Source organism: Camelina sativa, chromosome 20 (assembly GCF_000633955.1).
Source record: "Camelina sativa cultivar DH55 chromosome 20, Cs, whole genome shotgun sequence".
Taxonomy (NCBI): Eukaryota; Viridiplantae; Streptophyta; class Magnoliopsida; order Brassicales; family Brassicaceae; genus Camelina; species Camelina sativa.
The window spans coordinates 25,071,441-25,079,688 of record NC_025704.1 but is presented as its reverse complement, the minus strand read 5'-3'; the positions used below and the strand labels follow the sequence as shown (position 1 = coordinate 25,079,688).

The following is an 8,248-nucleotide window of genomic DNA, read 5'->3' as shown; positions in this document are numbered from 1 at the left end:
CTTCACTTTTGTTTTTTTTTTTTTGCAAAACTTCTCACTAATTTGCTACCAGGCTTTCGAAAAGTAATATTTAACCTCTTAGCACTAAAGGCGAATTTAATTGCAAAAGACATTGCTAAAAGTGTTACAAGTGAAGGGCGTTTTAGATCTTATCTAGCTAGTGGAGGTCCTATTTGGTTACATACGCGTATTGGAAAAGAAAAGAATGGAAGGTTTTTTTCGGGCTAATTCTCTTTATTCGTAGGTAATTTTTGTTTCTTAGAAACTTTCTTGCATTGTTATGTTATGCAACACTTTGTTTTTGTTTTGTTTCATTGATATCTAATAAAAATTCAGACGGCAAGAAAAAAAAAACTTCTCACTTATTTGCCTAGATGGTAATATTCACTATTAACCAGTGTTCAAGAAAGCGCTAGGCGGTATGTGGGCGGTAACCCAGCGCCTAGCGCCTAGAACGCCTAGTCGGAATTTTAGGCGTTTTAAGGCGGTTTAGGCGTTTACAATACGAACATTATATATATAATATTATATATAAAATTATGTAAAAATATATGTTAGAAGAAAAAATAATAATAAATCATAAACTAAAATTAGTAAAAATATATTTATTTAATTTAGATTAATAACATATTAACATTTATATGAATATAAACTTAAAATTTTAAATATATGTAATTAAAAATAAAAAATATACAATAAAATAATATTATGTGATTTTAGGCGGTCTAAGCGGTCGTCTAGGCGTCTGCTGAGCGCCTAGCGCCTAGACGGCGCCTAGGCGACCGCCTAGACCGCTTTCTTGAACACTGTTATTAACTAAAGATTTGGATTCAAGAGAAATAATCTTATTCTCAATTAGATGTGTGATTAAATGGGAACAGAAGTAATCAAGTTATAATTGTAAACTTTAAAACATATGGGGAGATTTGGAAAAGTAAAAATTACCTAGAATGACTCATATCTTTGTGAAAATAACTAGAATGACTTGGTTAGACCATGTTTATAGGAAGATCAGATGGGATGTTCTTAAGCATTTTAAAAATAAAAATAATTGAATAGTGGACTTAAGATCAGACTTATTGATCTTATTCTAGAACTGTTCTTGGGCCTGATCTTGTGTGATGTGTCTCTCTCAGATTGGAAAGAATTAATTAAATAAAATGTTTGTCTTGTTTAATTAATTAAGTAATATGTTTGTTTTTTTAAAAAAAAAATTATTTACAATGGTTTTTTTTTTTGTTTCATAATAATATGACATTGTATTTTGAATTTTAGTAAAAGTTTTATAAGTTTGCAATTAAAATATTATTTTATAAATTTTTATAGTTGTAATATGTTTAAGAATATTAATAAACATTATATTATTAAATAGTAGTAAACATTCTTAAATTATTTATTAAACATTAATCTATATACTTATTAAACATTCTTAAATTTCTATAAGAATATTATATTATTAAATCTTAAGATCTTACACATGTTCTCCCAATAACTAACTTCTTAACAAAAGTTTTTAACTACTGATCTTACATTATTTTTATAATATTTATACTCTAAAAACATCCTAAACTGATCTTTCTATAAAAATGCCCTTATGGAAAACATAACTAGAATGACTCAAATCTTTTGGTGAAAGACCTTATAGTTCTGTTTTTCATTTTTATTAACCAAATTGCCATTGTAAATAATAATTACATTTAAAAATAAAATCTTTGTTTCTGATTTTTGTGACAACTAAAATTGCAGTTCAAAATTTTTGTGACAAAAAAACATAAAAATCCCAAATCCAAAATTAGAAACCCTAATCTCTCTCTCGGCGACCCTCGTTTCTCTCCGTCGGCGGCGATTCTCCTCTCAAGTCCACGGCTCTCGGTGACTCTTGTTTCTCTCCGTCGTCGGTTCTTCCATTCGTCTCTCGAGTCGACGGTCCTCCTCTTCGTCGTTGGTTCTGTTGTTTCTCCTCTCCGTCGTCGTCTCTCTCTCGATTCTCCTATTAAGCGTCGGCGAGGAAGTGTTCTTCTCAGGCGACGACGGGTTGGTCATAGGCGAGGGCGAGGAAGGGCTTTTATCAGTCGAAGAGTTTTTTGTTCTCTGTGACGACGGCGAGTCTCCCACAATTGTAGACGGCGACGATGGCGGGTTCTTCTCAGACGCAAGGTTTGTCTCCCTCTGAACCACCTTCTCAGAATTGCAGTTCCGGTTGCTTTTGGGTCGTCGTTAACATATGTTGTCGTCGTTTACATATTTTGGTTGTTGATTTTCTTCACAGATTTGTTTGATTACAGAGTTTGATTTTATTTTCCCTTGTCACAGATTTGATTAAAGATTTGATTGCAGTTTTATTTGTCACTTGTCACAGATTTCATTTTTATGAGTATGTGTGATGTTTAAATTTTGGGATTTTTATGAATTTTTGGGAAGATGCATTGTGATGGGTTTAAAATTGTTAGAAATTGTAAATTACATTGTGGTTTTGATGTTCTGTGGGTTTCTATGTTTTTGTTGTTAGTTACATGGAAGTGAAGAATAGGAAACTTCAGAACCAATTTGAGACTGAGGCTTCTGCTTCTTCTCACGGTGTTTCGGGTTCTGAGAAACTTATTTTCCAAGGAGTTTCAATCTTTGTGGATGGTTTCACCATTCCTTCCCATCAGGTTTATGCTCTGTTCTTTTGGTTCTGATCAGTTTTCAGTTCTGTTGGTGTCTAGTTTTCTGATCTCCAATATTATATAAACTGTGCAGGTGACTAGACCTTAGAATTTCATGATTTTTTTTTCTTTCTCTAGTGTAGTTATTTCTTGTGGGTCATCTGGGGTTAACTGTGTCTAGATATCTGTAGGAGTTGAAAGGATACATGATGAAGTATGGTGGAAGATTCGAGAATTACTTCTCTAGGCGTTCTGTAACACATATCATCTGCAGCAACCTTCCAGATAGTAAAGTCAAGAATCTAAGGTTAGTTTTCCTTAGTTTCTTTAAAATCCTGGCAAAGTTCTTGCAAGGTCGTGTCTTAAAGTGGTGTTTTTATTTCCAATCAGGGCATTCAGCAGAGGGTTACCTGTTGTGAAGCCCACATGGATAGTGGACTCTATCTCTGCCAACAGACTTCTGGGTTGTAAGTCAATAGAAGATGATTTAGTTTCAGTTAAATCATGTAAATATAGGTAGAAATGTGTGGATTTGATCATTCGACTACTGTCATCTTCGTGTGCATTCATTTATTATTGCACACTTTTTATTTGTACATCTGATTCAATGCTTTGTGTTGTGGTTATCACATCTCAGGGGTTCCTTACCAGCTAGATCAACTGAATGATACCCAGCCAAAGTTGTCTGCCTTTTTTGCACCCAGAAGCCATTTGACCCCTCAGATACCTTTGCCGGTTACATCTTGTCAGCCTGATACTGCATACAGTGAAGCTGAAGAAGGAAGTTCAATTAGAGCTGAAGATTCAGAGGAAGCAAGAGACGACGTTAATGATGAGATTGACGGCGTTTATATCGAAAACACTATTGCAGAATTGACAGAAGAAACAGGAACTGGTGACCTGAAATCTTCTGAAATGAATGCAGAAAGACTTGGTTATTATGACATAGTAGAAAAAGAAGTTACAAGTGAAATTCAATCCACTACCAATCTTCATTCCGCTTCAGACAACAAGTCCGTTCATGTAAATGGGAAGAATGATGGCAAATCGATTGCAACCGTTGCTGGATCTTCTACAAGGCGTCATTCAACTCTCGAGGATCCCAATTTTGTGGAAAACTACTTTAAGGTAAAACTTTATAGAAATATTGTTAGCTTGGTTTATTCCCACAATTTCTGGTGTCTCTTACAAAAGATTCATTTAGCTGCTGGTGTCTGGCTGCTCTATTACGCCTGTATTAACAGTTCTTTCATCTGAAAGTAAGAGGGTCTCATTGTCAATTTATATAACTAGAAATAATTGGATGTATAGTATCGTTCTAATGAAGATTCTGAAGATGCTTTCTCTGTATGTCTTTTTTTTGTCTGCAGAATTCAAGGCTGCATTTTATTGGAACATGGAGAAACAGGTACCGTAAAAGATTTCATGGCTCTTCCAATGGACTGAAATGGGCAGATTCTGGTCAGAATGCAGCTGAAATGGCCAAGAAGTCAACCATTATCCACATTGATTTGGTAATTTCCTCAATCTAGGCTGTTTTCTTTATCTGCTGCTGTCTAAAAGTAAAGGAAGCAAAAGAAATCCGTGGCCAATTCTTCAATTTTGCATTTTCCCGCAGCACAATAGCTAGGCGTTTAAGCATGACATTGGACATAAAAGAGAGTGAAAAATATGACTGAATTTTGTTATTCTAGAATTGCAGTATTTTGTTCTGACTTTCTTTTATTACATTCTAGTTATTTGATTCTGTGATATATTTCCAGGATTGCTTCTTTGTGTCAGTGGTAATCAAGAACCGTCTTGAATTACACGACAAGCCGGTAGCTGTATGTCACTCAGATAACCCGAAAGGAACGGCTGAAATTTCCTCTGCAAATTATCCAGCTCGGGCTTATGGTCTGTCTTATACGAAAGTAATCTCTCTTAAGCTTGGTTGTACTCGGGTCCTGATCTTTCTGTTTTTGTACTAATTTAATGTCAGTTTCTTTATCTAGGAGTGAAGGCAGGTATGTTTGTACGACATGCAAAAGACCTTTGTCCTCAGCTTGTTATTTTTTAGAGTCGAGTGTTTATTGTATGTTGTCATGTCGGTCCAGCTTGTTTGACATTGTAACTCAGTTTTATGACATCTTGCATAAGCATTGCAGAAAAGTCCAGGTCAGCCTCCAAAAGATATTTTCGCAGTTCCTGTAGTTTGATTACTGTTAACATTTATATTTGTTTTATGGAGTTTAGGCACTAAGCTGCGATGAAGCGTTTTTAGATGTCTCTGATTTAAACGATGTAGAACCCGAATTTTTAGCCTCGACAATAATAAATGAGATCCTTGAGACTACTTGATGCAGCGCAAGTGCTGGGATAGGTGGTACTATGCTAATAGCTCGTCTTGCTACCAGAGTTGCTAAACCAGCCGGCCAACTTTACATCTCTGCTGAGAAGGTACTTTTTATAAACATCTTTCTATCTTTTGGTATATGTGTTTGTTTCTGACTCGTAATTAGTGGAAGAGGTATATGAGCTGTGGTTAGTTTCTTGATTGCAGAAGCCATTTTGTATTAATTTCGGAAAACTGATAGTGTCTTAACATTTTGGCAGGTAGAGGAGTTCTTGGATCAGCTTCCAGTTGGGACACTACCCGGTGTAGGTTCTGTGTTGAAGGAGAAGCTGGTGAAGCAAAATATTCAAACATGTGGGCAGTTACGTTTGATTTCCAAGGTAAACTATTTTTGTGGTTATGGTTATGTCTGGTTGCTATTTTATTTAAGCAAAACACCATAGGCTTTTTTATTTAATACGATATTTGTTTGCCTTTGAAGACTACTTTATCTTACTAGTTTGAATCTGCTTAACAATTGTTATCAATAGACAACTTCGCTAAGCTATACCAAACATACCCTATCGGGTTTTACAGGATTCTCTTCAAAAGGATTTTGGGGTGAAAACCGGCGAGATGCTTTGGAGTTATAGCAGAGGACTAGACCTACGCTCAGTTACAGCGGTGCAGGTCTGCTTAACTGTTGACTCACTCACTTGGTTTTTGGTTTTGTTTTTTCAGTTTTTGAGGATTGAAATCGAACAAGAGAACAAACCTTTACGATCGATCAGTTCTCTCGTCTATGATTTTGTTTTGCAATTGATGACATCAGTCGTGGGTTTTATATATCCAAGTCATCTGTTTTTCAAAGCCTTTTTTAAAATTGTTCTACGGAACTTGTTGGTTTTTGTTTTTGGATGGTTTTGTTTTGTTTTTTTTTAAAACCCAAAAAGATTCGTGGACAGACACTAATCTAATGGTGCTCTGTCTGATTCTTTTTGGGGACATTGTCCCGAACGGAATCAAGTATACATTGGATGGGTAGTGCATGCATGTTGGGAGGGAATGACCGACAGTTTAAGAAGTCTATAAGACAGAGACTGGATAAAGGGGAAAAAGGAATAAAAAGAGTTCACAATTTGACTCTCCCCGACTTAAGACATTGAAAGAAGTCACAGACTTTGGGTTGGATGGTAAAAACGACCAACCCTTTGTTTGATGGGGGAATGACCAACGGCTTAAGAAGTCTATAAGACTATTGTGTATAAAGGGGAAAAAAGAAAAGAAAGAGTTCATAATTTGACTACCCCTGACTTAAGACATAGAAAGAAGTCACAGACTTTAGGTTGGATGGTATAAACGACCAAGCTTTGTTTGATGGAATCAGACCACCGGCTTAAAGAAGTCTATAAGACAGAGACTATATAAAGGGGGAAAAGAAAAGAAAGAGTTCACAATTTGACTACCCCTGACTTAAGACATAGAAAGAAGTCAGACTTTGGGTTGGGTGGTATAAACGACCAACCTTTTGTTTGATGGAATGGGACCAGCGGCTTAAGAAGTCTATATGACAGAGACTGTGTAAAGGACTTAAGACATAGAAAGAAGTCACAGACTTTGGGTTGGATGGTAAAAACGACCAACCTTCCATCAAGACCACCGGCTTAAAATATGAGGTATAAAGACAACAGTACTTGACAAAGAAATAAGACATAGAAAGAAACTAATAGACCAACGGCTTAAAGAAGAGCAGATACCACCGGCTTAAATAAATAAGACAAAGATCTTTGACAAAGACAATGGAGTGATTAAGACTTGTTGGATGGTAAAAACGACCAACACAATAAGAGAAAGAGGTTAAGATAAAGGCTGAACCTAAAGGCTAAAACTAAAAGACCAATGGCTTAAAGAAGTCTTCAAAAAAAAGAGCTGAGCCTTAAAAATAGAGAGAAAAGACGATCAATAGCTTCGAAAAATGAGGTAAGTATCAACCATTCCCATTAAATGAAGACTAACCAGTTTTAATTTCTGCAGGTTATGTGCTTCTGAAGGCGTTGAGGAGATTCCAAGTGTAGTAGACTTCTTGAACAGGTATATGTTTTTCAAACTTGTTTGTAATTATGATACAATTTTGATTTGTTTAGATATATGCTTATCTCTGTTTTAGTGCTTGTAAGTATCATAGGTTCTTTCTTTTAGTCGTCTGTGTTATGCTTAAAAGTTAAAACTCTTGGTGATTATTCTACTGGTGTGAATGACATTTTAAAATTCTGCATCATTTGTGTATAAGTATAATGGTAGTATTTTCTGTTGTCTATGATAGAAAGGTAGATTTTATTATGGAACATTACATTGTGTTTGTGTATAAAATACTTATTATCTCTGTTTTGGTGCTTCTATGTAACATAAGGTTTCTCATTCTATCATTCTGTGAACTGTATGTTTTGGGCTATCCTCTACACCCTTGTTGATTGATATCTCGGTGTTCTGCATCATTAACTGAGATTGCAGTGTTAAGTTCTTCATATTGTAAATGTTGCTTGAGTCTTTACTATATAAAATGATTGGAACTATCTCTCTTATGGTATAAAATAGCTTCGAACAGGTATATATTTTATAAGCTAAAATATATTGAATTACTGGAATGTGAAATGGATCTTTCTTGATTTTCCTACCATGCTTTTTTGTTTTAGTAACACTTTTCTGTGACTAATGTCAAAATCAGAATTTAGTACACTAATTGTGTTCTATGTCTAATATTTTGTATCAGTTCTAGGAATTGTAGTTTGGTATATTAGTTGCTAGACTTGAAAGTTCTTCTAGTACACACACACATTTATATATAGTTCAAAGTCGAGTTTTTAGTTTGTCATTCCGCAAAGTAGCGCAATAAGTTAGTATTATAGAACATTGTATAAGACTATAAGAGTCATGTTCTGTATGTTTCTAAGAAACGAAGCTACTATCAATGTGTATGTTCTTGTCTATTTCACTTTTTAATTCCATCTGTAATCTCTTAAGAAAAGAATATTTAATATTGTTTGTTTGTTTAAGATAGACCACTTCGATTTTCAATTTTGCTTTTGTCAATTACCATTGTCCTCTGTAATTGCTTTTACTTTTTGTTACATTATAAGATGTTTGGTGATCATAGTTCTTGCATTTTGGTTAGTTGTCAGATTGTTTTTGGATGATGCATTTGTGACGTTTGCGTTTTGATTCTCAGAATATTTACTGCGGTAGATTGACTTAACTTTATACTTATTATATTTGCTTTTGTGCATGT

At 34.8% G+C, this 8,248-nt stretch overlaps 1 pseudogene; it reads left to right on the top strand.

The window, feature by feature from the left end:
* On the top strand, positions 1,756-6,301 carry LOC104771650 (annotated as a pseudogene).